Source organism: Nerophis lumbriciformis, linkage group LG03, assembly GCF_033978685.3.
Source record: "Nerophis lumbriciformis linkage group LG03, RoL_Nlum_v2.1, whole genome shotgun sequence".
Classification (NCBI taxonomy): Eukaryota; Metazoa; Chordata; class Actinopteri; order Syngnathiformes; family Syngnathidae; genus Nerophis; species Nerophis lumbriciformis.
In genome coordinates, this window is record NC_084550.2 from 58,204,505 (window position 1) to 58,231,679 (window position 27,175).

Here is a 27,175-nt window from a genome sequence, read left to right on the forward strand (position 1 = left end):
GCACTTTCCGTTATGTAGTGGTTATCACTTCACTGTCCCCTAAGACACGAAAATTCCCAGGTTCAAAGAATACAATTCGCATTTCTGACATGGTACACGAATGCAATGGGTGCTTCACCTATTTGTCAAGAAACCATGCAGGAGACAAGTGTCTGAGGTAGATCATCTCCCAGGTGTTCTAATGGCTAGGGTCCGGCGCTCCACACACAACCAGCCTAGTCACTGACAGCTTCCAGATTTTGTTGGTTGCATTGCACAGGCAGGAGAGACCAGACTAACAAATGACTCATCGTCTGCACTCCTCCACACTAACATGCTGTAGAACTATCCTCATACCCGCTTTTGTTCATGGATACCTTGCAACGATCCTTTTCTCAGATCTTGGGCGATTTAGGCCAAGGCCAGGACCAAAAAGGCCACACTTCTCTGGAGCCGAGCAGAATAAATTTGCTTAGGCAGAGAGAGGATTTGTGTGAGGCTTTCTCCCGGCGACTAGAGCAGAGGGCCAACCTGTTGCTGTGATGGCAGTCAATCAAGGCTTATACTGAATGTAGGAAGTTTGGCCTTGATTTTAATGTCTTCTTTGCTGGTTCTTCGTCAAACAGAGCGAGACGAGGGTCTGTTTCTTGTTTAAGCTTTTCTTCTGACGTCTGATATAGGGAGGATCAATGCCTGACAGCAGATAGAGATTGTCGGTTCTAATAGATTTCAAGCATCCAGTTAAAGCCTTGCAGACAGTGTTTAGGACAGGGTCAATTTCGGCAACTTGACTGCAACATGACATGAAGCACTTTTGATTGAATCATAAGGCGAGTTCAGTTTCTCGGATAGTGGCAGAATCTGTTCCCCAGCTGGTATCGGCCAGTTTTTTAGGATGCTGTTCCCAACTCCAACCTTAGCTTTAACACTCTCAATATGATATTTGAAGGTGACCAAGATAGACTGTCTGTGGTTGTATTGAAATTGTTTTCTGTACCAACTGACTTTAGGCTAACCATTGGTATATGTGTTCTTGAGGTGGAAGACTATAATTAAACTGTTGTCAGGAATTGCTCATAGGTGATTAGTTGCGTTGTAGTAAATAAGACCATACAGGGCTTGGCCTAACGAATTTTCCCTTTTTGAAGACTTGTTATGCATCCAAATTTCGAGGGTTGCAACAAACGTTTGTAAAATACTGTGTCTGATTTCTGTAGGGCTGTGCATTAACGCCAAGTCCACACATCACAATATTGAGGGAGGGATACCGTGGTCACTTCTCCAATTTCAACAAGATAATAACTGATGAAATTAAGAGACACCTGAACCATCTCCCCGTCAGGGAATCGAACCCTGGTCTTCTGCGTGACAGGCGGAGATACTGTCCACTATACTAACGAGGACTGCTCCACACAGCCTTTTGGAAGGGACAAGCCATTGTTCGTGGGTTTTGCCTGTCATGCCACAACCAAAGCATTGCGATTTCATCTTTCTGCCATCACATAATGCCATCAAATTAATCCGTTAAAAGCACTCATTCAGGGTAGTGTGGCCGAGCGGTCTAAGGCGCTGGATTAAGGCTCCAGTCTCTCGGGAGGCGTGGGTTCAAATCCCACCACTGCCATTTTTGTTGGTAGCACACTTGTATCTTCCCTGACTGAGGCGATAAGATCCTGGGCAAAGAATACAATAGAAGACATGAGGAAGGAAAGTCTGTTTGCTCTTGTTAGACTTGTATAATGTTTCAACATCCAAGTCCAAATTCATGCAGCACTTTCCATTGTGTAGTGTTTATCACTTCACTTCACACGAAAGTTCCCCCGGTTCAAAGAATACAATTCGCATTTCTGACATGGTACATGAATTCAATGGGTGCTTCACCTATTTGTCAAGAAACCATGCAGGAGACAAGTGTCTGAGGTAAGATCAGCTCCCTGGTGGTCTAGTGGCTAGGATTCGGCGCGTTCACAGCCGCGGCAAGGGTTCGATTCCCGGTCAGGGAAAAAACGTTAAAACTTACGAGCGTAATTAGTTGTGTTGTAGTAAAAAAGACCATACAGGGCTTGGCCTAAGGACTTTTCTAATTCTACAAAGGTTGATTTTTGTGATGCTATGTCGAGCTCTTCATCTGCTGCGTCCCTAACCTTTAATTTGACACACTGACTCTGACAAACAATGTTCCCTTTTTGAAGACTTGTTATGCATCCTAATTTCGAGGGGTGCAACAAACATTATTAAAGTACTGTGTTTGATTTCTGTAGGGCTGTGCATTAACGCCGAGTCCACACATCACAACATTGAGGGAGGGATACTGTGGTCACTTCTCCAATTTCAACAAGATAACCATCTCCCCGTCAGGGAATCGAACCCTGGTCTTCGGCGTAACAGGCGGCGATACTGTCCACTATACTAACGAGGACTGCTTTGCTAAGCCCTTTCCAAGGGACAAGCCACTTTTGCCTGCCATGCGACAACCAAAGCATTGCGATTTCATCTTTCTGCCATCTCGTAATTCCGACAAATTGATCCGTTAAAAGCAGTTGTACAGGGTAGTGTGGCCGAGCGGTCTAAGACGCTGGATTAAGGCTCCAGTATCTCGGGAGGCGTGGGTTCAAATCCCACCACTGCCATTTTTGCTGGTAACACACTTGTATCTTCCCTGACTGAGGCAATAAGACCCTGGGCCAAGAGGACAATAGAAGACATGAGGAAGGAAAATCTGTTTGCTCTTGTTAGACTTGTATAATGTTTCAACGTCCAAGTCCAAATTCATGCAGCACTTTCCATTGTGTAGTGTTTATCACTTCACTTCACACGAAAGTTCCCCCGGTTCAAAGAATACAATTCGAATTTCTGACATGGTACATGAATGCAATGGGTGCTTCACCTATTTGTCAAAAAACCATGCAGGAAACAAGTGTCTGATGTAAGATCAGCTCCCTGGTGGTCTAGTGGCTAGGATTCGCCGCTTTCACTGCCGCGGCCCAGGTTCGATTCCCGGTCAGGGAAAAACCGTTTAACCCTCCGAGTGTTTGCTCGTAGGTAATTAGTTGTGTTGTAGTAAGTAAAACCATACAAGGCTTGGCCTAAGGACTTATCTAATTCTACAAAGGTTGATTTTTGTGATACTATGTCGAGCTCGTCACCTGCTGCGTCCCTAACCTTTAATTTGACAAACAATTTTCCCTTTTTGAAGACTTGTTATGCATCCTAATTTCGAGGGGTGCAACAAACATTATTAAAATACTGTGTTTGATTTCTGTAGGGCTGTGCATTAACGCCGAGTCCACACATCACAACATTGAGGGAGGGATGCTGTGGTCACTTATGAGGAAGGAAAGTCTGTTTGCTCTTGTTAGACTTGTATAATGTTTCAACGTCCAAGTCCAAATTCATGCAGCACTTTCCATTGTGTAGGGTTTATCACTTCACTTCACATAAGAGTCCCCCTGGTTCAAAGAATACAATTCGCATTTCTGACATGGTACACGAATGCAATGGGTGCTTCACCTATTTGTCAAGAAACCATGCAGGAAACAAGTGTCTGAGGTAAGATAAGCTCCCTGGTGGTCTAGTGGCTAGGATGCGGCGCGTTCACCGCCGCGGCCCGAGTTCGATTACCGGTCAGGGAAAAACGGTTAAACCCTACGAGCGTTTGCTCGTAGGTGATTTGTTGCGTTGTAGTAAACAAGTCCATACAGGGCTTGGCTTAAGTACTTTTCTAATTCTACAAAGGTTGATTTTTGTGATGCTATGTCGAGCTCGTCGCCTGCTGCGTTCCTAACCTTTAATTTGACACACTGACTCTGACAAACAATTTTCCCTTTTTGAAGACTTATTATGCTTCTTAATTTCGAGGGGTGCAACAAACATTATTAAAATACTGTGTTTGATTTCTGTAGGGCGGTGCAGCAACACCGAGTCCACACATCATAACTTTGAGGGAGGGATACTGCGGTCACTTCTCCAATTTGAACAAGATAATAACTGATGAAAATAAGAGTCAACTGAATCATCTCCCCGTCAGGGAATCGAACCCTGGTCTTCCGCGTGACAGGCGGAGATACTGTCCACTATACTAACGAGGACTGCTCCACCTACCCTTTTCGAAGGGACAAGCCAATGTTCGTGGGTTTTGCCTGTCATGCCACAACCAAAGCATTGCGATTTCATCTTCCTGCCATCTCAAAATGCCGACAAACTGACCAGTTTAAAACACTCATTCAGGGTAGTGTGGCTGAGCGGTCTGTGGCGCTGAATTAAGGCTCCAGTCTCTCGGGAGGCGTTGGTTCAAATCCCACCACAGCCTTTTTTGTTGGTAGCACACTTGTATCTTCCCTGACTGAGGCGATAAGACCCTGGGCCAAGAAGACAATAGAAGACATGAGGAAGGAAAGTCTGTTTGCTCTTGTTAGACTTGTATAATGTTTCAACGTCCAAGTCCAAAATCATGCAGCACTTTCCATTTTGTAGTGTTTATCACTTCACTTCACACGAAAGTTCCCCCGGTTCAAAGAATACAATTCATATTTCTGACATGGTAGACGAATGCAATGGGTGCTTCACCTATTTCAATCAATCAATCAATCTATGTTTATTTATATAGCCCTAAATCACAAGTGTCTCAAAGGGCTGCACAAGCCACAACGACATCCTCGGTACAAAGCCAGGTTCAATTCCTGGTCAGGGAAAAACTGTTAAACCCTACGAGCGTTTGCTCAGATGTGATTAGTTGCATTGTAGTAAACAAGTCCATGCAGGGCTTAGCCTAAGGACTTTTCTAATTCTACAAAGGTTGATTTTTGTGATGCTATGTCGAGCTCGTCACCTGCTGCGTCCCTAACCTTTATTTTGACACACTGACTCCGACAAACAATTTTCCCTTTTTGAAGACTTGTTATGCATCCTAATTTCGAGGGGTGCAACAAACATTATTAAAATACTGTGTTTGATTTCTGTAGGGCTGTGCATTAACGCCGAGTCCATACATTAGAACATTGAGGGAGGGATACTGTGGTCACTTCTCCAATTTGAATAAGATAATAACTGATGAAAATAAGAGACACCTGAACCATCTCCCCGTCAGGGAATTGAACCCTGGTCTTCCGCGTGACAGGTGGAGATACTGTCCACTATACTAATGAGGACTGCTTTGCACAGCCCTTTCCAAGGGACAAGCCAGCGTTCGTGGCTTTTGCCTGCCATGCGACAACCAAAGCATTGCGATTTCATCTTTCTGCCATCTCATAATGCCGACAAACTGATCAGTTAAAAACACTCATTCAGGCTAGTGTAGCCGAGCGGTCTAAGGCACTGGATTAAGGCTCCAGTCTCTCGGGAGGCGTGGGTTCAAATCCCACCACTGCCATTTTTGTTGGTAGCACACTTGTATCTTCCCTGACTGAGGCGATAAAACCCTGGGCCAAGAAGACAATAGAAGACATGAGGAAAGAAAATCTGTTTGCTCTTGTTAGACTTGTATAATGTTTCAACGTCCAAGTCCAAATTCATGCAGCACTTTCCATTGTGTAGGGTTTATCACTTCACTTCACATAAGAGTTCCCCTGGTTCAAAGAATACAATTCGCATTTCTGACATGGTACACGAATGCAATGGGTGCTTCACCTATTTGTCCTGAAACCATGCAGGAAACAAGTGTCTGAGGTAAGATAAGCTCCCTGAAGGTCTAGTGGCTAGGATTCGGTGCTTTCACCGCCGCGGCCCTGGTTCGATTCCCGGTCAGGGAAAAACCGTTCAACCCTACGAGCATTTGCTCATAGGTAATTAGTTGTTTCGTAGAAAATAAGACCATACAGGGCTTGGCCTGGACTTTTCTAATTCTACTAAGGTTGATTTTTGTGATGCTATGTCGAGCTCGTCACCTGCTGCGTCCCTAACCTTTAATTTGACACACTGACTCTGACAAACAATTTTCCCTTTTTGAAGACTTGTTATGCATCCTAATTTCGAGGGGTGCAACAAACATTATTAAAATACTGTGTTTGATTTCTGTAGGGCTGTGCATTAACGCCGAGTCCATACATCACAACATTGAGGGAGGGATACTGTGGTCACTTCTCCAATTTGAACAAGATAATAAATGATGAAAATAAGAGACACCTGAACCATCTCCCCGTCAGGGAATCGAACCCTGGTCTTCCGCGTGAAAGGCGGAGATACTGTCCACTATTCTAACGAGGACTGCTTTGCACAGCCCTTTCCAAAGGACAAGCCAACATTCGTGGCTTTTGCTTGCCATGCCACAACCAAAGCATTGCGATTTCATCTTTCTGCCATCTCATAATTCCGACAAATTGATTCGTTAAAAGCACTTGTACAGGGTAGTGGGGCCGAGCGGTCTAAGGGGCTGGATTAAGGCTCCAGTTTCTCGGGAGGCGTGGGTTCAAATCCCACCACTGCCATTTTTGCTGGTAACGCACTTCTATCTTCCCTAACTGAGGCGATAAGACCCTGGGCCTGATTTGGAAAGCTTTGGAAAGCTTGCAAAAATAGGGCAAACAAGTTGGGTTTGGAGTTTTCCACGCCAGGTATGCAATAATAAAAGCACAACCAGCACAGTTTTAAGGCCCCGCAGCAGTCTCCGGTAAAGCTAAACGTTGGACGTGTGTGTATGTTTATCAACATGTCGTTTGAAGATCTCCGCCCCTACTTAAGACATTCTGGCCACTTTTATCTGTTTCTGTATTTGGATCACACCGCAGTAATAGGATGTCTCACTGGCCGGCACAGAGCCACTTGCAGGAGGGAGTTGGCCTGTTTGGTGACATTGTGTAGAAACAACAACCTTAACATCAACATGGACTACACCAAGAAGACAATAGAAGACATGAGGAAGGAAAGTCTGTTGGCTCTTGTTAGACTTGTATAATGTTTCAACGTCCAAGTCCAAATTCATGCAGCACTTTCCATTGTGTAGTGGTTATCACTTCACTGTCGCCTAAGACACGAACATTCCCTGGTTCAAAGAATACAATTCGCATTTCTGACATGGTACACGAATTCAATGGGTGCTTCACTTATTTGTCAAGAAACCATGCAGGAGACAAGTGTCTGAGGTAAGATCAGCTCCCTGGTGGTCTAGTGGGTAGGATTCGGCGCTTCCACCGTCGGTTCCAATGGATTTCAAGCATCCGGTTAAAGCCTTGCAAACAGTGTTTAGGACAGGGTCGATCTCGGCAACATGACATGAAGCACTTTTGGCTGTATTGAATCATAAGGCGAGTTCAGTTTCTTGGATAGTGGCAGAATCTGTTCCCCAGCTGGTATGGGCCAGTTTTTTAGGATGCTGTTCCCAACTCCAACCTCAGCTTTAACCCTCTCAAATATGATATTTGAAGGTGACCAAGATAGACTGTCTGTGGTTGTATTGAAGCTGTTTTCTGTACCAACTGACATTAGGCTAACCATTGGTATATGTGTTCTTGAGGTGGAAGACTGTAATTAAACTGTTGTCAGGGTTTGCTCGTAGGTGTTTAGTTGCGTTGTAGTAAATAAGACCATACAGAGATTGGCCTAACGAATTTTCCCTTTTTGAAAACTTGTTATGCATCCTAATTTCGAGGGTTGCAGCAAACGTTTGTAAAATACTGTGTCTGATTTCTGTAGGGCTGTGCATTAACGCCAAGTCCACACATCACAACATTGAGGGAGGGATACCGTGGTCACTTCTCCAATTTCAACAAGATAATAACTGATGAAAATAAGAGACACCTGAACCATCTCCCCGTCAGGGAATGGAACCCTGGTCTTCCGCGTGACAGGCGGAGATACTGTCCACTATACTAACGAGGACTGCTTTGCCCAGCCCTTTCCAAGGGACAAGCCAACGTTTGTGGCTTTTGCCTGCCATGCCACAACAAAAGCATTGCGATTTCATCTTTCTGCCATCTCATAATTCCGACAAATTGATCCGTTAAAAGCACGTGTACAGGGTAGTGTGGCCGAGCGGTCTAAGGCGCCGGAATAAGGCTCCAGTCTCTCGGGAGGCGTGGGTTCAAATCCCACCACTGCCATTTTTGTTGGTAGCACACTTGTATCTTCCCTGACTTAGGCGATAAGACCCTGGGCCAAGAAGACAATAGAAGACATGAGGAAGGAAAATCTGTTTGCTCTTGTTAGACTTGTATAATGTTTCAACGTCCAAGTCCAAATTCATGCAGCACTTTCCATTGTGTAGTGTTTATCACTTCACTTTACATAAGAGTTCCCCTGGTTCAAAGAATACAATTCGCATTTCTGACATGGTACACGAATGCAATGGGTGCTTCACCTATTTGTCAAGAAACCATGCAGGAGACAAGTGTCTGAGGTAAGATCAGCTCCCTGGTGGTCTAGTGGCTAGGATTCGGCGCTTTCACTGCCGCGGCCTGCGTTCAATTCCTGGTCAGGGAAAAAACGTTAAACCCTACGAGCGTTTGCTCGTAGGTGATTAGTTGCGTTGTTGTAAACAAGTCCATACAGGGCTTTGCCTAAGGACTTTTGTAATTCTACAAAGGTTGATTTTTGTGATGCTATGTCGAGCTCGTCACCTGCTGCGTCCCAAACCTTTAATTTGTTACACTGACTCTGACAAACAATTTTCCCTTTTTGAAGACTTGTTATGCTTCCTAATTTCGAGGGGTGCAACAAACATTATTAAAATACTGTGTTTGATTTCTGTAGGGCTGTGCATTAACGCCGAGTCCACACATCACAACATTGAGGGAGGGATACTGTGGTCACTTATCCAATTTGAACAAGATAATAACCAGTGTTGGGACTAACGCGTTACTTTGTAACGCGTTACTGTAACGCCGTTACTATCGGCGGTAACTAGTAATCTAACGCGTTATTTTTTATATTCAGTAACTCCGTTACCGTTACTACATGATGCATTACTGCGTTATTTTGCGTTATTTTTTATGTAGTATTGGCTAGAAACTGAGAAGATCTGAGTGTTGCAGCGCTGCTGAAGAGGCGACAAAAAAGAGTCGCGCCGCGCGCTGTGTGTGTGTGGGTGTGAGTGTGTGTGTGTGAGAGGGGGCGTGTCTGTGTCTACTATCAAGACGTCATGGCGAACCCCGAAGCCGAGTTTCTTAAAATGGAGATATTTTCAGTACGTTTCTTTTATCGACCACAAAGAAAAGAACATTTTAGTTGAATGTAAGTTTCAAATATGCTGAAACAGCGACAAAAACAACATGCTTCGACGAAGCTAGTAAAGAGACACACACTTCACCTCCAACAGCCGCGGCTGGATTTTAATGAGGCACTGCACACTGAAGGTACACACACTCTGTCAATTCTCTTATATACTCTTTCATTTTAAACTTTTAGAGTGTTTGATTATCACATCACTCTAAATGTTTAGACTATAAAGTTCACAAACCTAAAGAGGGATACTAGTGGGCCAGGCTAATATTTCCTTTTCTCTAAACTAAGTGGGGAAATGTGTAGACTGTTCTGGGCTTCAGACATGATTTTATTTCAGAATTCCTTGAGAAAAGCTTGGTTAGGCTTTATGTATGTAGTGTGTGCCTTTCTTGTTTTACAGCTATGTTGTTATTATGCTGTTTGTTACTTATGTATGTTAAGTTGCAGCTATTTAAAATAGTTTTGTCAATTTGTTCTGGTCTGAAACAAATTGGCCCTTTAAAACATATCTTTGTCTTTGTGTGTTGTATGTAGACCACATTGCTTAGCAGAGTTCAGTGATGCAAATGCATGTCAAGTTGATCAACAGATTGTATTATTCTCCAGTGCAATAACAGTACTAAAATGAAGGCTAAAAGGGCATTAAATGGGGCCTTAAAAAAATAAAATAAAAATATATAAGTAACTAAATAGTTACTTTTCACAGTAACGCATTACTTTTTGGTTTAAGTAACTGAGTTACTTTTTAAATAAAGTAACTAGTAACTGTAACTAGTTACTGGTTTTCAGTAACTAACCCAACACTAATAATAACCGATGAAAATAAGAGACACCTGAACCATCTCCCCGTCAAGGAATCGAACCCTGGTCTTCCACGTGACAGGCGAAGATACTGTCCACTATACTAACGAGGACTGCTTTGCACAGCCCTTTCCAAGGGACAAGCCAACGTTCGTGGCTTTTGCCTGCTTTTCGACAATCAAAGCATTGCGATTTCATCTTTCTACCATCTCATAATTCCGACAAATTGATCCGTTAAAAGCACTTGTACAGGGTAGTGTGGCCGAGCAGTCTAAGGCGCTGGATTAAGGCTCGAGTATCTCGGGAGGCGTGGGTTCAAGGAAGACATGAGGAAGGAAAGTCTGTTTGCTCTTGTTAGACTTGTACAATGTTTCAAAATCCAAGTCCAAATTCATGCAGCACTTTCCATTATGTAGTGGTTATCACTTAACTGTTGCCTAAGACACGAAAATTCCCTGGTTCGAAGAATACAATTCGCATTTCTGACATTGTACATGAATGCAATGGGTGCTTCACCTATTTGTCAAGAAACCATGCAGGAGACAAGTGTCTGAGGTAGATGAGCTCCCAGGTGTTCTAATGGCTAGGGTCCGGCGCTCCACACACAACCACCCTAGTCACTGACAGCTTCCAGATTTTGTTGGTTGCATTGCACAGGCAGGAGAGAGCAGACTAACAAATAACTCATCGTCTGCACTCCTCCACACTAACATGCTGTAGAACTATCCTCATACCCTCTTTTGTTCATGGATACCTTGCAACCATCCTTTTCTCAGATCTTGGGCGATTTAGGCCAAGACCAGGACCAAAAAGGCCACGCTTTTCTGGAGCCGGGCAGAATAAATTTGCTTAGGCAGAGAGAGGATTTGTGTGAGGCTTTCTCCCGGCGGCTAGAGCAGAGGGCCAACCTGTTGCTGTGATGGCAGTCAATCAAGGCTTATACTGAATGTAAGAAGTTTTGCTTTGATTTTAATCTCTTCTTTGCTGGTTCTTAGTCAAACAGAGCGAGACAAGGGTCTGTTTCTTGTTTGAGCTTTTCTTCTGACGTCTGATATAAGGAGGATCAATGCCTGACAGCAGATAGACATTGTCCATTCTAATAGATTTCAAGCATCCAGTTAAAGCCTTGCAGACAGTGTTTAGGACAGGGTCGATTTCGGCAACTTGACTGCAACATGACATGAAGCACCTTTGATTGAATCATAAGGCGAGTTCAGTTTCTCGGATAGTGGCAGAATCTGTTCCCCAGCTGGTATCGGACAGTTTTTTAGGATGCTGTTCCCAACTCCAACCTTAGCTTTAACCCTCTCAATGATATTTGAAGGTGACCAAGATAGACTGTCTGTGGTTGTATTGAAGCTGTTTTCTGTACCAACTGACTTTAGGCTAACCATTGGTATATGTGTTCTTGAGGTGGAAGACTAATTAAACTGTTGTCAGGAATTGCTCATAGGTGATTAGTTGCGTTGTAGTAAATAAGACCATACAGGGCTTGGCCTAACGAATTTTCCCTTTTTGAAGACTTGTTATGCATCCTAATTTCGAGGGTTGCAACAAACGTTTGTAAAATACTGTGTCTGATTTCTGTAGGGCTGTGCATTAACGCCAAGTCCACACATCACAACATTGAGGGAGGGATACCGTGGTCACTTCTCCAATTTCAACAAGATAACTGATGAAAATAAGAGACACCTGAACCATCTCCCCGTCAGGGAATCGAACCCTGTTCTTCCGCGTGACAGGCGGAGATACTGTCCACTATACTAACGAGGACTGCTCCTCACAGCCTTTTCAAAGGGACAAGCCAATGTTCGTGGCTTTTGCCTGTCATGCAACAATCAAAGCATTGCGATTTCATCTTTCTGCCATCACGTAATGCCATCAAATTGATCGGTTAAAAGCACTCATTCAGGGTATTGTGGCCGAGTGGTCAAAGGCGCTGGATTAAGGCTCCAGTCTCTCGGTAGGTGTGGGTTCATATCCCACCACTGCCATTTTTGTTGGTAGAACACTTGTATCTTCCCTGACTGAGGCGATAAGACCCTGGGCCAAGAAGACAATAGAAGACATGAGGAAGGAAAGTCTGTTTGCTCTTGTTAGACTTGTATAATGTTTCAACGTCCAAGTCCAAATTCATGCAGAACTTTCCATTGTGTAGTGTTTATCACTTCACTTCACACGAAAGTTCACCCGGTTCAAAGAATACAATTCGCATTCCTGACATGGTACACGAATGCAATGGGTGCTTCACCTATTTGTCAAGAAACCATGCAGGAAACAGGTGTCTGAGGTAAGATCAGCTCCCTGGTGGTCTAGTGGATAGGATTCGGCGCTTTCACCGCCGCGCTCCGGGTTCGATTCCCGGTCAGGGAAAAACTGTTCAACCCTATGAGCGTTTGCTCGCAGGTAATTAGTTGTGTTGTAGTAAATAAGACCATACAGTGCTTGGCCTAAGGACCTTTCTAATTCTACAAAGGTTGATATTTGTGATGCTATGTCGAGCTCGTCACCTGCTGCGTCCCTAACCTTTAATTTGACATACTGACTCTGACAAACAATTTTCCCTTTTTGAAGACTTGATATGCATCCTAATTTTGAGGGGTGCAACAAACATTATTAAAATACTGTGTTTGATTTCTGTAGGGCTGTGCATTAACGCCGAGTCCACACATCACAACATTGAGGGAGGGATACCGTGGTCACTTCTCCAATTTCAACAAGATAATAACTGATGAAAATAAGAGACACCTGAATCATCTCCCCGTCAGGGAATCGAACCCTGGTCTTCCGCGTGACAGGCAGAGATACTGTCCACTATACTAACGAGGACTACTCCACACTGCCTTTTCGAAGGGTCAAGCCAATGTTTGTGGGTTTTGCCTGTCATGCCACAACCAAAGCATTGCGATTTCATCTTTCTGCCATCACGTAATGCCAACAAATTGATACGTTAAAAGCACTCATACAGGGTAGTGTGGCCGAGCGGTCTAAGGCGCTGGATTAAGGCTCCAGTCTCTCAGGAGGCGTGGGTTCAAATCCCACCACTGCCATTTTTGTTGGTAGCACACTTGTATCTTCCCTGAGTTAGGCGATAAGACCCTGGGCCAAGAAGACAATAGAAGACATGAGGAAAGAAAATCTGTTTCCTCTTGTTAGACTTGTATAATGTTTCAACGTCCAAGTCCAAATTCATGCAGCACTTTCCATTGTGTAGTGTTTATCACTTACCTTCACATAAGAGTTCCCCTGGTTCAAAGAATACAATTCGCATTTCTGACATGGTACACGAATGCAATGGGTGCTTCACCTATTTGTCAAGAAACCATGCAGGAAACAAGTGTCTGAGGTAAGATCAGCTCCCTGGTGGTCTAGTGGCTAGGATTCGGCGCTTTCACCGCCCCGGCCTGGGTTCGATTCCCGGTCTGTGAAATACCGTTAAAACCTATGAGCGTTTGCTCGTAGGTGATTAGTTGCGTTGTACTAAACAAGTCCATACAGGGCTTAGCCTAAGGACTTTTGTAATTCTACTAAGGTTGATTTTTGTGATGCTATGTCGAGCTTGTCACCTGCTGCGTCCCTAACCTTTAATTTGACACACTGACTCCGACAAACAATTTTCCCTTTTTGAAGACTTGTTATGCATCCTATTTTCGAGGGGTGCAACAAACATTATTAAAATACTGTGTTTGATTTCTGTAGGGCTGTGCATTAACGCCGAGTCCACACATCATAACATTGAGGGAGGGATACTTTGGTCACTTCTCCCAAGTTCCATCCATCCATCCATCTTCTTCCGCTTATCCGAGGTCGGGTCGTGGGGGCAGCAGCTTAAGCAGGGAAGCCCAGACTTCCCTCTCCCCAGCCACTTCGTCCAGCTCCTCCCGGGGGATCCCGAGGCGTTCCCAGACCAGCCGGGAGAGATAGTCTTCCCAGCGTGTCCTGGGTCTTCCCCGTGGCCTTCTACCGGTCGGACGTGCCCAAAACACCTTCCTAGGGAGGCATTCGGGTGGCATCCTGACCAGATGCCCGAACCACCTCATCTGGCTCCTCTCGATGTGGAGGAGCAGCGGCTTTGCTTTGAGCTCCCCCCGAATGACAGAGCTTGTTACCCTATCTCTAAGGGAGAGCCCCGGCGGAGGAAACTCATTTCGGCCGCTTGTACCCGTTATCTTGTCCTTTCGGTCATGACCCAAAGCTCATGACCATAGGTGAGGATGGGAACGTAGATCGACCGGTAAATCGAGAGCTTTGCCTTCCGGCTCAGCTCTTTCTTCACCACAACGGATCGATACAGCGTCTGCATTACTGAAGACGCCGCACCGATCCGCCTGTCGATCTCACGATCCACTCTTCCCCCACTCGTGAACAAGACTCCGAGGTACTTGAACTCCTCCACTTGGGGCAAGATCCCCTCCCCAACCCGGAGATGGCACTCCACCCTTTTCCGGGAGAGAACCATGGACTCGGACTTGGAGGTGCTGATTCCCATCCCAGTCGCTTCACACTCGGCTGCGAACCGATCCAGTGAGAGCTGAAGATCTTGGCCGGAGGAAGCCATCAGGACCACATCATCTGCAAATAGCAGTGACCTAATCCTGCAGCCACCAAACCAGATCCCCTCAACGCCCTGACTGCGCCTAGAAATTCTGTCCATAAAGGTTATGAACAGAATCGGTGACAAAGGGCAGCCTTGGCGGAGTCCAACCCTCACTGGAAACGTGTCCGACTTACTGCCGGCAATGCGGACCAAGCTCTGACACTGATTATACAGGGAGCGAACTGCCACAATAAGACAGTCCGTTACCCCATACTCTCTGAGCACTCCCCACAGGACTTCCCGGGGTACACGGTCGAATGCCTTCTCCAAGTCCACAAAGCACATGTAGACTGGTTGGGCAAACTCCCATACACCCTCAAGGACCCTGCCGAGAGTATAGAGCTGGTCCACAGTTCCACGACCAGGACGAAAACCACACTGTTCCTCCTGAATCCGAGGTTCGACTATCCGGCGTAGCCTCCTCTCCAGTACACCTGAATAGACCTTACCGGGAAGGCTGAGGAGTGTGATCCCACGATAGTTGGAACACACCCTCCGGTTCCCCTTCTTAAAGAGAGGAACCACCACCCCGGTCTGCCAATCCAGAGGTACCGCCCCCGATGTCCACGCGATGTTGCAGAGTCTTGTCAACCAAGACAGCCCCACAACATCCAGAGCCTTAAGGAACTCCGGGCGGATCTCATCCACCCCCGGGGCCTTGCCACCGAGGAGCTTTTTAACTACCTCGGCAACCTCAGCCCCAGAAATAGGAGAGCCCACCACAGATTCCCCAGGCCCTGTTTCCTCATAGGAAGACGTGCTGGTAGGATTGAGGAGGTCTTCGAAGTATTCCCTCCACCGATCCACAACATCCGCAGTCGAGGTCAGCAGAGCACCAATCCCCACCATACACGGTGTTGACACTGCACTGCTTCCCCTTCCTGAGGCGGCGGATAGTGGTCCAGAATTGCTTCGAAGCCGTCCGGAAGTCTTTTTCCATGGCCTTCCCGAACTCCTCCCATGTCCGAGTTTTTGCCTCCGCGACCGCTGAAGCCGCACACCGCTTGGCCTGTCGGTACCTGTCTGCTGCCTCAGGAGTCCCATGAGCCAAAAGAACCCGATAGGACTCCTTCTTCAGCCTGACGGCATCCCTCACCGCCGGCGTCCACCAACGGGTTCTAGGATTACCGCCACGACAGGCACCAACTACCTTGCGGCCACAGCTCCAATCGGCCGCCTCGACAATAGAGGTACGGAACATTGTCCACTCGGACTCAATGTCCAGCACCTCCCTCGTGACATGTTCAAAGTTCTTCCGGAGGTGGGAATTGAAACTCTCTCTGACAGGAGACTCTGCCAGGCGTTCCCAGCAAACCCTCACAATGCGTTTGGGCCTGCCAGGTCTGTCCGGCATCCTCCCCCACCATCGCAGCCAACTCACCACCAGGTGGTGATCGGTAGAAAGCTCCGCCCCTCTCTTCACCCGAGTGTCCAAAACATGAGACCGCAAATCCGATGACACAACTACAAAGTCGATCATGGAACTGCGGCCTAGGGTGTCCTGGTGCCAAGTGCACATATGGACACCCTTATGTTTGAACATGGTGTTTGTTATCGACAATCTGTGACGAGCACAAAAGTCCAATAACAGAACACCACTCGGGTTCAGATCCGGGCGCCCATTCTTCCCAATCACACCTCTCCAGGTTTCACTGTCGCTGCCAACATGAGCGTTGAAGTCCCCCAGTAGAATGAGGGAATCACCCGGGGGAGCACTCTCCAGTACTCCCTCGAGTGAATCCAAAAAGGGTGGGTACTCTGAGCTGCCGTTTGGCGCGTAAACGCAAACAACAGTCAGGACCCGTCCCCCCACCGGAAGGCGGAGGGAAGCTACCCTCTCGTCCACCGGGTTGAACTCCAACATGCAGGCTTTGAGCCAAGGGGCAACAAGAATTGCCACCCCAGCCCGTCGCCTCTCACTGCCGGCATCGCCAGAGTGGAAGAGAGTCCAGCCCCTCTCAAGAGAAGTGGTTCCAGAGCCCTTGCTGTGCGTCGAAGTGAGTCCGACTATATCTAGCCGGAACTTCTCCACCTCACGCACTAGCTCAGGCTCCTTCCCCACCAGCGAAGTGACGTTCCACGTTCCAAGAGCCAGCTTATGTAGCCGAGGATCGGACCGCCAGGTGCCCTGCCCTCGGCTGCCGCCCAGCTCACAAGTCCTCTCCTCTCCCAAGTTGAACAAGATAATAACTGATGAAAATAAGACACACCTGAACCGTCTCCCCGTCAGGGAATCGAACCCTGGTCTTCCGCGTGACAGGCGGAGATACTGTCCACTATACTAACGAGGACTGCTTTGCACAGCCCTTTCCAAGGGACAAGCCAATGTTCGTGGCTTTTGCCTGCCATGCCACAACCAAAGCAATGCGATTTCATCTTTCTGCCATCTCATAATTCCGACAAAATGATCCGTTAAAAGCACTTGTACAGGGTAGTGTGGCCGAGCGGTCTAAGGCACTGGATTAAGGCTCAAGTCTCTCGGGAGGCGTGGATTCAAATCCCACCACTGCCATTTTTGTTGGTAGCACACTTGTATCTTCCCTGACTGAGGCGATAAGACCCTGGGCCTAATTTGGAAAGCTTTGGAAAGCTTGCAAAAATAAGGCAAACAAGTTGGGTTTGGAGTTTTCCACGCCAGGTATGCAATAATAAAAGCACAACCAGCACAGTTTTAAGGCCCCGCAGCAGTCTCCGGTAAAGCTAAACGTTGGACGTGCGTGTATGTTTATCAACATGTCGTTTGAAGATCTCCGCCCCTACTTAAGCCATTCTGGCCACTTTTATCTGTTTCTGTATTTGGATCACACCGCAGTATTAGGATGTCTCACTGGCCGGCACGGAGCCACTTGCAGGAGGGAGTTGGCCTGTCTGGTGACATTGTGTAGAAACAACAACCTTAACCTCAAAACGGACTACACCAAGAAGACAATAGAAGACATGAGGAAGGAAAGTCTGTTTGCTCTTGTTAGACTTGTATAATGTTTCAATGTCCAAGTCCAAATTCATGCAGCACTTTCCATTATGTAGTAGTTATCAGTTCACTGTCGCCTAAGACACGAACATTCCCTGGTTCAAAGAATACAATTCGCATTTCTGACATGGTACACGAATGCAATGGGTGCTTCACCTATTTGTCAAGAAACCATGCAGGAGACAAGTGTCTGAGGTAGATCAGCTCCCAGGTGTTCTAATGGCTAGGGTCTGGCGCTCCACACACAACCAGCCTAGTCCCTGACAGCTTCCAGATTTTGTTGGTTGCATTGCACAGGCAGGAGAGAGCAGACTAACAAATGACTCATCATCTGCACTCCTCCACACTAACATGCTGTAGAACTATCCTCATACCCAGTGCCGGCCCAAGCCTCCATGGGGCCCTAAGCAAAATTTGATTTTGGGGCCCTCTATTTCTGCCAATAATATTGATTGATCATTCACACACCTACTATAAACTCATTGCGGCTCTGGCAGTGTTGTTTACATTATCCTATTGTCAGCCTGGCATGTCTTTACAAATGACATGTCATTTATAAAGATATGGGGGTGGCCCAGTTAAGAACATAAATAATACCAATGAATGAACGAATGATGTCCAGAGTGCCACATATGGTTCCTAATCTTAAAATGTAGAAAACATTCAGCTACAAGAGTGGCCTGGGGTTGAACAGTCCAAGTGATAAAGCTTTGTATTTACAGTAAAAGTGTCATCTTGTCTCATCAGTCTTGTACATATTAGTCTTTAATTACTAGTTTATATTTTTAGTTAATTGTTCATATTTAATGTTTACTTTGTACAAAGAGAGCGCAGTCTACTGAAGTTAAATTCCATGTGTGTTAAACATAACTGGACAATAAAGCTGATTCTGATTCACTTTATTATTTTTGGTAACAAAAACCTGAAACAGCAATGTGCAAAAATGTTGACCTAAAATTGTGTTTTTGTACAATAATATATCTTTGATCATTTAGAAATCATCAGTCAGACTCGTACATGCAAAAAATAAAAAATAATAATTTTTTGTTAATTGCTTTTGGGGGCCCCCTGGTGGCCGCGGGGCCCTAAGCAAGCGCGTAGTACGCTTATGGCTTGGGCCGGCTCTGCTCATACCCTCTTTTGTTCATGGATACCTTGCAACGATCCTTTTCTCAGATCTTGGGCGATTTAGGCCAAGGCCAGGACCAAAAAGGCCACACTTCTCTGGAGCCAAGCAGAATAAATTTGCTTAGGCAGAGAGAGGATTTGTGTGAGGCTTTCTCCCGGCGGCTAGAGCAGAGGGCCAACCTGTTGCTGTGATGGCAGTCAATCAAGGCTTATACTGAATGTAGGAAGTTTTGCCTTGATTTTAATCTCTTCTTTGCTGGTTCTTCGTCAAACAGAGCAAGACGAGGGTCTGTTTCTTGTTTGAGCTTTTCTTCTGACGTCTGATATAAGGAGGATCAATGCCTGACAGCAGATAGAGATTGTCGGTTCTAATAGATTTCAAGCATCCAGTTAAAGCCTTGCAGACAGTGTTTAGGACAGGGTCGATTTTGGCAACTTGAATGCAAAATGACATTCAGGGTAGTGTGGCCGAGAGGTCTAAGGCGCTGGATTAAGGCTCCAGTCTCTCGGGAGGCGTGGGTTCAAATCCAACCACTGCCATTTTTGTTGGTAGCACACTTGTATCTTCCCTGACTGAGGCGATAAAACCCTGGGCCAAGAAGACAATAGAAGACATGAGGAAGGAAAATCTGTTTGCTCTTGTTAGACTTGTATAATGTTTCAACGTCCAAGTCCAAATTCATGCAGCACTTTCCATTGTGTAGTGTTTATCACTTCACTTCACACGAAAATTCCCCCGGTTCAAAGAATACAATTCGCATTTCTGACATGGTACATGAATGCAATGGGTGCTTCACCTATTTGTCAAGAAACCATGCAGGAGACAAGTGTCTGAGGTAAGATCAGCTCCCTGGTGGTCTAGTGGCTAGGATTCGCCACTTTCACCGCCGCGGCCCAGGTTCGATTCCCGGTCAGCGAAAAACCGTTTAACCCTACGAGCGTTTTCTCGCAGGTAATTAGTTGTGCTGTAGTAAGTAAGACCATACAAGGCTTGGCCTAAGGACTTTTCTAATTCTACAAAGGTTGATTTTTGTGATACTATGTCGAGCTCGTCACCTGCTCCGTCCCTAACCTTTAATTTGACACACTGACTCTGACAAACAATTTTCCCTTTTTGAAGACTTGTTATGCATCAGAATTTCGAGGTGTGCAACACACATTATTAAAATACTGTGTTTGATTTCTGTAGGGCTGTGCATTAACGCCGAGTCCACACATCACAACATTGAGGGAGGGATACTGTGGCCACATCTCCAATTTCAACAAGATAATAACTGATGAAAATAAGAGACAACTGAACGATCTCCCCGTCAGGAAATCGAACCCTGGTCTTCCGCGTGACAGGCGCAGATACTGTCCACTATACTAACGAGGACTGCTTTGCCCTGCCCTTTCCAAGGGACAAGCCAGTGTTCGTGGCTTTTTCCTGCCATGCGACAACCAAAGCATTGCGATTTCATCTTTCTGCCATCTCATAATGCCGACAAACTGATCAGTTAAAAACACTCACTCAGGGTAGTGTGGCCGAGCGGTCTAAGGCGCTGGATTAAGGCTCCAGTCTCTCGGGAGGCGTGGGTTCAAATCCCACCACTGCCATTTTTGCTGGTAATGCACTTCTATCTTCCCTGACTGAGGCATTAAGACCCTGGGCCTAATTTGGAAAGCTTTGGAAAGCTTGCAAAAATAGGGCAAACAAGTTGGGTTTGGCGTTTTCCACGCCAGGTATGCAATAATAAAAACACAACCAGCACAGTTTTAGTGCCCCGCAGCAGTCTCCGGTAAAGCTAAACGTCGGACGTGCGTGTATGTTTATCAACATGTCGTTTGAACATCTCCGCCCCTACTAAAGACATTCTGGCCACTTTTAACTGTTTCTGTATTTGGATCACACTGCAGTAATAGGATGTCTCACTGGCCGGCACGGAGCCACTTGCAGGAAGGAGTTGGCCTGTCTGGTGACATTGTGTAGAAACAACAACATTAACATCAACATGGACTACACAGAGAAGACAATAGAAGACATGAGGAAAGAAAGTCTGTTTGCTCTTGTTAGACTTGTATAATGTTTCAACGTCCAAGTCCAAATTCATGCAGCACTTTCCATTATGTAGTGGTTATCACTTCACTGTCGCCTAAAACACGAACATTCCCTGGTTCAAAGAATACAATTCGCATTTCTGACATGGTACACGAATGCAATGGGTGCGCCACCTATTTGTCAAGAAACCATGCAGGAGACAAATGTCTGAAGTAAGATCAGCTTCCTGGTGGTCTAGTGGCTAGGATTCGGCGCTTCCACCGTCGGTTCCAATGGATTTCAAGCATCCGGTTAAAGCCTTGCAAACAGTGTTTAGGACAGGGTCGATCTCGGCAACATGACATGAAGCACTTTTGGCTGTATTGAATCATAAGGCGAGTTCAGTTTCTCGGATAGTGGCAGAATCTGTTCCCCAGCTGGTATCGGCCAGTTTTTTAGGATGCTGTTCCCAACTCCAACCTTAGCTTTAACCCTCTCAATATGATATTTGAAGTTGACCAAGATAGACTGTCTGTGGTTGTATTGAAGTTGTTTTCTGTACCAATGGACTTTAGGCTAACCATTGGTATATGTGTTCTTGAGGTGGAAGGCTGTAATTAAACTTTTGTCAGGGTTTGCTCGTAGGTGATTAGATGCGTTGTAGTAAACAAGTCCATACAGGGCTTGGCCTAAGGACTTTTCTAATTCTACAAAGGTTGATTTTTGTGATGCTATGTCGAGCTCGTCACCTGCTGCGTCCCTAACCTTTAATTTGACACACTGACTCTGACAAACAATTTTCCCTTTTTGAAGACTTGGTATGCATTCTAATTTCGAGGGGTGCAACAAACATTATTAAAATACTGTGTTTGATTTCTGTAGGGCAGTGCATTAACGCCGAGTCCACACATCATAACATTGAGGGAGGGATACTGTGGTCACTTCTCCAATTTGAACAAGATAATAACTGATGAAAATAAGAGACACCTGAACCATCTCCCCGTCAGGGAATCGAACCCTGGTCTTCCGCGTGACAGGCGGAGATACTGTCCACTATACTAACGAGGACTACTTTGCTCAGCCCTTTCCAAGGGGCAAACCAACGTTCGTGGCTTTTGCCTGCCATGCCACAACCAAAGCATTGCGATTTCATCTTTCTGCCATCTCATAATTCCGACAAATTGCTCCGTTAAAAGCACTTGTACAGGGTAGTGTGGCCGAGTGGTCTAAGGCGCTGGATTAAGGCTCCAGTCTCTCGGGAGGCGTGGGTTCAAATCCTACCACTGCCACTTTTGTTGGTAGCACACTTGTATCTTCCCTGAGTGAGGCGATAAGACCCTGGGCCAAGAAGACAATAGAAGACATGAGGAAAGAAAGTCTGTTTGCTCTTGTTAGACTTGTATAATGTTTCAACGTCCAAGTCCAAATTCATGCAGCACTTTCCATTGTGTAGTGTTTATCACTTACCTTCACATAAGAGTTCCCCTGGTTCAAAGAATACAATTCGCATTTCTGACATGGTACACGAATGCAATGGGTGCTTCACCTATTTGTCAAGAAACCATGCAGGAAACAAGTGTCTGAGGTAAGTTCAGCTCCCTGGTGGTCTAGTGGCTAGGATTCGGCGCTTTCACCGCCGCGGCCCGGGTTCGTTTCCCCGTCGGGGCAAAACCGTTCAACCCTACGAGCGTTTGCACGTAGGTAATTAGTTGTGCTGTAGTAAATAAGACCATACAGGGCTTGGCCTAAGGACTTTTCTAATTCTGCAAAGGTTGATTTTTGTGATGCTATGTCGAGCTCGTCACCTGCTGCGTCCCTAACCTTTAATTTGACACACTGACTCTGACAAACAACTTTCCCTTTTTGAAGACTTGTTATGCATCCTAATTTCGAGGGGTGCAACAAACATTATTAAAATACTATGTTTGATTTCTGTAGGGCTGTGCATTAACGCCGAGTCCACACACCACAACATTGAGGGAGGGATACTGTGGTCACTTCTCCAATTTCAACAAGATAATAACTGATGAAAATAAGAGACAACTGAACCATCTCCCCATCAGGGAATCGAACCCTGGTCTTCCGCGTGACAGGCGGAGATACTGTCCACTATACTAACGAGGACTGCTTTGCACAGCCCTTTCCAAGGGACAAGCCAGCGTTCGTGGCTTTTGCCTGCCATGCCACAACCAAAGCATTGCGATTTCATCTTTCTGCCATCTCATAATTCCGACAAATTGATCCGCTAAAAGCACTTCTACAGGGTAGTGTGGCCGAGCGGTCTAAGGCGCTGGATTAAGGCTCCAGTCTCTCGGGAGGCGTGGGTTCAAATCCCACCACTGCCATTTTTGCTGGTAATGCACTTCTATCCTCCCTGACTGAGGCGATAAGACCCTGGGCCTAATTTGGACAGCTTTGGAAAGCTTGCAAAAATAGGGCAAACAAGTTGGGTTTGGAGTTTTCCACGCCAGGTATGCAATAATAAAAGCACAACCAGCACAGTTTTAAGGCCCCGCAGCAGTCTCTGGTGAAGCTAAACGTTGGACGTGCGTGTATGTTTATCAACATGTCGTTTGAAGATCTCCGCCCCTACTTAAGACATTCTGGCCACTTTTATCTGTTTCTGTATTTGGATCACATTGCAGTAATAGAATGTCTCACTGGCCGGCACGGAGCCACTTGCAGGAGGGAGTTGGCCTGTCTGGTGACATTGTGTAGAAACAACAACCTTAACATCAACATGGACTACACCAAGAAGACAATAGAAGACATGAGAAAAGAAAGTCTGTTTGCTCTTGTTAGACTTGTATAATGTTTCAACGTCCAAGTCCAAATTCATGCAGCACTTTCCATTATGTACTGGTTATCACTTCACTGTCCCCTAAGACACGAACATTCCCTGGTTCAAAGAATACAATTCGCATTTCTGACATGGTACACGAATGCAATGGGTGCTTCACCTATTTGTCAAGAAACCATGCAGGAGACAAGTGTCTGAGGTAAGATCAGCTACCTGGTGGTCTAGTGGCTAGGATTCGGCGCTTCCACCGTCGATTCCAATGGATTTCAAGCATCCGGTTAAAGCCTTGCAAACAGTGTTTAGGACAGGGTCGATCTCGGCAACATGACATGAAGCACTTTTGGCTGCATTGAATCATAAGGCGAGTTCAGTTTCTTGGATAGTGGCAGAATCTGTTCCCCAGCTGGTATGGGCCAGTTTTTTAGGATGCTTTTCCCAACTCCAACCTTAGCTTTAACCCTCTCAATATGATATTTGAAGTTGACCAAGATAGACTGTCTGTGGTTGTATTGAAGCTGTTTTCTGTACCAACGGACTTTAGGCTAACCATTGGTATATGTGTTCTTGAGGTGGAAGGCTGTAATTAAACTGTTGTCAGGGTTTGCTCGTAGGTGATTAGTTGCGTTGTAGTAAACAAGTCCATACAGGGCTTAGCCTAAAGACTTTTTTAATTCTACAAAGGTTGATTTTTGTGATGCTATGTCGAGCTCGTCACCTGCTGCGTCCCTAACCTTTAATTTGACACACTGTGTTGGATTTAATATGTGTATTTGTTATGTGTATATGTATTTATGGCGGACTTACCTGGGACTTTAAGATGGGCGGGGCTACCACTGACAGGTGACCATGTCGGTAGCTTTAAAAATGGCGTCATTGTTTCATTTGTAAAAACAGCGTACTTCGTCACCAGCATACCCCACTGGTAAGATCATTTGTTATGTCCGCTTTGCTTTGTTAGATCAGCTGAATTATTGATTAAATTCCATGCTTGCCTGCTTCCTTGCTTTTCTGTTTGTTGTAAGTCCGCTGTGTCCGCAGCGCTTGTTGTGCGGCGGACTTGCTGCGTCACAACCAGGGCAAACACTCACTATTTAGTCTTTGACCAACATTGGCAAAATTAACAGTAATGTGTGGATTTGGGAATCGAACCCTGGTCTTCCGCGTGACAGTCGGAGATACTGTCCACTATACTAACGTGGACTGCTTTGCACAGCCCTTTCCAAGGGACAAGCCAACGTTCGTGGCTTTTGCCTGCCATGCGACAACCAAAGCATTGCGATTTCATCTTACTGCCATCTCATAATTCCGACAAATTGATCAGTTAAAAGCACTTGTACAGGGTAGTGTGGCCGAGCGGTCTAAGGCGCTGGATTAAGGCTCCAGTCTCTCGGGAGGCGTGGGTTCAAATCCCACCACTGCCATTTTTGTTGGTAGCACACTTGGATCTTCCCTGACTGAGGCGATAAGACCCTGGGCCAAGAAGACAATGGAAGACATGAGGAAGGAAAATCTGTTTGCTCATGTTAGACTTGTATAATGTTTCAACGTCCAAGTCCAAATTCATGCAGCACTTTCCATTGTGTAGTGTTTATCACTTCACTTCACACGAAAGTTCCCCCGGTTCAAAGAATATAATTCATATGTCTGACATGGTAGACTAATGCAATGGGTGCTTCACCTATTTGTCAAGAAACCATGCAGGAAACAAGTGTCTGAAGTAAGATCAGCTCCCTGGTGGTCTAGTGGCTAGGATTCGGCGCTTTCACAGCCGCGGCCCGGGTTCGATTCCCGGTCAGGGAAAAACCGTTCAACCCTATAAGCGTTTGCTCGTAGGTAATTAGTTGTGTTGTAGTAAATAAGACCATACAGGGCTTGGCCTAAAGACTTTGCTAATTCTACAAAGGTTGATTTTTGTGATGCCATGTCGAGCTCGTCATCTGCTGTGTCCCTAACCTTTAATTTGACACACTGACTATGACAAACAATTTTCCCTTTTTGAAGACTTGTCATGCATCCTAATTTCGAGGGGTGCAACAAACATTATTAAAATACTGTGTTTGATTTCTGTAGGGCTGTGCATTAACGCCGAGTCCACACATCACAACATTGAGGGAGGGACACTGTGGTCACTTCTCCAATTTGAACAAGATAATAACTGATGAAAATAAGAGACATCTGAACCATCTCCCGGTCAGGGAATCGAACCCTGGTCTTCCGCGTGACAGGCGGAGATACTGCCCACTATACTAACGAGGACTGCTTTGCCCAGCCCTTTCCAAGGTACAAGCCAACGTTCGTGGCTTTTGCCTGTCATGCCACAACCAAAGCATTGCGATTTCATCTTTCTGCCATCTCATAATGCCGACAAACTGATCAGTTAAAAATACGCATTCAGGGTAGTGTGGCCGAGCAGTAGAGATGCGCGGATACGCAATTATTTCATCCGCAACCGCATCATAAAGTTGTCAACCATCCGCCATCCACCCGACCTAACATTTAATCAGAACCGCATCCGCCCGCACCCGCCCGTTGTTATATATCTAATATAGACGATGCAAGGCATTAGTGAGGTTATAAAGCTTTTGCCTGTTAAAGAAAGGAGACTGATCCAATGCAGCACAGACATTCGCGTGCCACGCTGTCACGACCCAGACGCACACCAGTGCGCAATCATATAGGAGCCGCGCTGAGCGCACCTCCAAACGCGTCTCGCTGCCGGCGATGGCCGGGTATGGTCCCGACGCTCCAGCGCCATCCATTTTCAGGGCTAGTTGATTCGGCAGGTGGGTTGTTACACACTCCTTAGCGGGTTCCGACGTCCATGGCCACCGTCCTGCTGTCTATATCAACCAGGGTGAGCCCCACCCCTTTCGTGAGCGCACTGCGCGAGGAGTGACCCCTGTTACGCGCCCCCGGCAACGGGGGTGGCGGGCAGGTAAGCTGCGCGGGCGGAGCGCGCGGAGTGACCCCTGTTACGAGCCACCGGCCACGGGGGTGGCGGGCAGGTAAGCTGCTTACCTGCTGCACGTGACGCCGGCCGCGGCGAAGGCGGACGAGGCGGGGTGTCGGTGCGGTGGGCGCGGTGGTGACCCTGGACGTGCGTCGGGCCCTTCTCGCGGATCGCCTCAGCTACGGCTCCCGGTGGGGCCCTTTCGGGGGAAGGGGCCTCGGTCCCGGACCCCGGCGAGGCGTCCCTTCTCCGCTCCGTAAAAGTGTCCATCTATTCTTTTTTTTTTTTCTTCTGTTGTGGCATATGCTGCAGGTGCCTGCTCGTTTTTCGTATGTGGGTAACAACATTTAACTATGTATATATATTTCCGAATTGGTTTAACTGCCACCCGCCTGAATCTATTTAGAATCTTTTTTTTTTTTTTTTTCAACCGCCCGACCCGACCCGCGGATAAAATCTAATTTTTTTGAATTTCATCCGCCCGATCCGCGGACTCCGCGGGTGTGCCCGCAAACCGCGCATCTCTACCGAGCAGTCTAAGGCGCTGGATTAAGGCTCCAGTCTCTCGGGAGGCGTGGGTTCAAATCCCACCACTGCCATTTTTGCTGGTAACACACTTGTTTCTTCCCTGACTGAGGCGATAAGACCCTGGGCCTAATTTGGAAAGCTTTGGAAAACTTGCAAAAATAGGGCAAACACGTTGGCTTTAGAGTTCTCCACGCCAGGTATGCAATAATAAAAACACAACCAGCACAGTTTTAAGGCCCCGCAGCAGCCAC

The 27,175-nt window shown here is 46.3% G+C and overlaps 18 non-coding genes across 18 annotated transcripts; 12 read left to right on the plus strand and 6 right to left on the minus strand.

Moving 5' to 3' along the window:
* Positions 1 to 1,521: 1,521 nt before the first annotated feature.
* On the plus strand, positions 1,522 to 1,603 carry trnal-aag (transfer RNA leucine (anticodon AAG)). Its single transcript has one exon. It is a non-coding gene; the product is annotated as a tRNA-Leu (tRNA).
* A 924-nt stretch (positions 1,604 to 2,527) lies between these two features.
* Positions 2,528 to 2,609, plus strand: trnal-aag (transfer RNA leucine (anticodon AAG)). The gene has a single exon. It is a non-coding gene; the product is annotated as a tRNA-Leu (tRNA).
* Positions 2,610 to 3,995: 1,386 nt separating this feature from the next.
* Positions 3,996 to 4,067, minus strand: trnad-guc (transfer RNA aspartic acid (anticodon GUC)). The gene has a single exon. It is a non-coding gene; the product is annotated as a tRNA-Asp (tRNA).
* A 1,197-nt stretch (positions 4,068 to 5,264) lies between these two features.
* trnal-aag (transfer RNA leucine (anticodon AAG)) lies at positions 5,265 to 5,347 on the plus strand. The gene has a single exon. It is a non-coding gene; the product is annotated as a tRNA-Leu (tRNA).
* Positions 5,348 to 7,930: 2,583 nt separating this feature from the next.
* On the plus strand, positions 7,931 to 8,012 carry trnal-aag (transfer RNA leucine (anticodon AAG)). Its single transcript has one exon. It is a non-coding gene; the product is annotated as a tRNA-Leu (tRNA).
* A 3,622-nt stretch (positions 8,013 to 11,634) lies between these two features.
* On the minus strand, positions 11,635 to 11,706 carry trnad-guc (transfer RNA aspartic acid (anticodon GUC)). Its single transcript has one exon. It is a non-coding gene; the product is annotated as a tRNA-Asp (tRNA).
* Positions 11,707 to 12,234: 528 nt separating this feature from the next.
* On the plus strand, positions 12,235 to 12,306 carry trnae-uuc (transfer RNA glutamic acid (anticodon UUC)). The gene has a single exon. It is a non-coding gene; the product is annotated as a tRNA-Glu (tRNA).
* Positions 12,307 to 12,690: 384 nt separating this feature from the next.
* On the minus strand, positions 12,691 to 12,762 carry trnad-guc (transfer RNA aspartic acid (anticodon GUC)). The gene has a single exon. It is a non-coding gene; the product is annotated as a tRNA-Asp (tRNA).
* Positions 12,763 to 12,901: 139 nt separating this feature from the next.
* Positions 12,902 to 12,983, plus strand: trnal-aag (transfer RNA leucine (anticodon AAG)). The gene has a single exon. It is a non-coding gene; the product is annotated as a tRNA-Leu (tRNA).
* Positions 12,984 to 16,749: 3,766 nt separating this feature from the next.
* trnad-guc (transfer RNA aspartic acid (anticodon GUC)) lies at positions 16,750 to 16,821 on the minus strand. Its single transcript has one exon. It is a non-coding gene; the product is annotated as a tRNA-Asp (tRNA).
* Positions 16,822 to 19,087: 2,266 nt separating this feature from the next.
* trnal-aag (transfer RNA leucine (anticodon AAG)) lies at positions 19,088 to 19,169 on the plus strand. Its single transcript has one exon. It is a non-coding gene; the product is annotated as a tRNA-Leu (tRNA).
* A 974-nt stretch (positions 19,170 to 20,143) lies between these two features.
* Positions 20,144 to 20,225, plus strand: trnal-aag (transfer RNA leucine (anticodon AAG)). The gene has a single exon. It is a non-coding gene; the product is annotated as a tRNA-Leu (tRNA).
* Positions 20,226 to 21,642: 1,417 nt separating this feature from the next.
* On the minus strand, positions 21,643 to 21,714 carry trnad-guc (transfer RNA aspartic acid (anticodon GUC)). Its single transcript has one exon. It is a non-coding gene; the product is annotated as a tRNA-Asp (tRNA).
* Positions 21,715 to 21,853: 139 nt separating this feature from the next.
* On the plus strand, positions 21,854 to 21,935 carry trnal-aag (transfer RNA leucine (anticodon AAG)). The gene has a single exon. It is a non-coding gene; the product is annotated as a tRNA-Leu (tRNA).
* Positions 21,936 to 22,698: 763 nt separating this feature from the next.
* trnad-guc (transfer RNA aspartic acid (anticodon GUC)) lies at positions 22,699 to 22,770 on the minus strand. Its single transcript has one exon. It is a non-coding gene; the product is annotated as a tRNA-Asp (tRNA).
* A 139-nt stretch (positions 22,771 to 22,909) lies between these two features.
* Positions 22,910 to 22,991, plus strand: trnal-aag (transfer RNA leucine (anticodon AAG)). The gene has a single exon. It is a non-coding gene; the product is annotated as a tRNA-Leu (tRNA).
* Positions 22,992 to 24,785: 1,794 nt separating this feature from the next.
* trnal-aag (transfer RNA leucine (anticodon AAG)) lies at positions 24,786 to 24,867 on the plus strand. The gene has a single exon. It is a non-coding gene; the product is annotated as a tRNA-Leu (tRNA).
* A 307-nt stretch (positions 24,868 to 25,174) lies between these two features.
* trnae-uuc (transfer RNA glutamic acid (anticodon UUC)) lies at positions 25,175 to 25,246 on the plus strand. Its single transcript has one exon. It is a non-coding gene; the product is annotated as a tRNA-Glu (tRNA).
* The last annotated feature ends 1,929 nt before the right edge of the window (positions 25,247 to 27,175 follow it).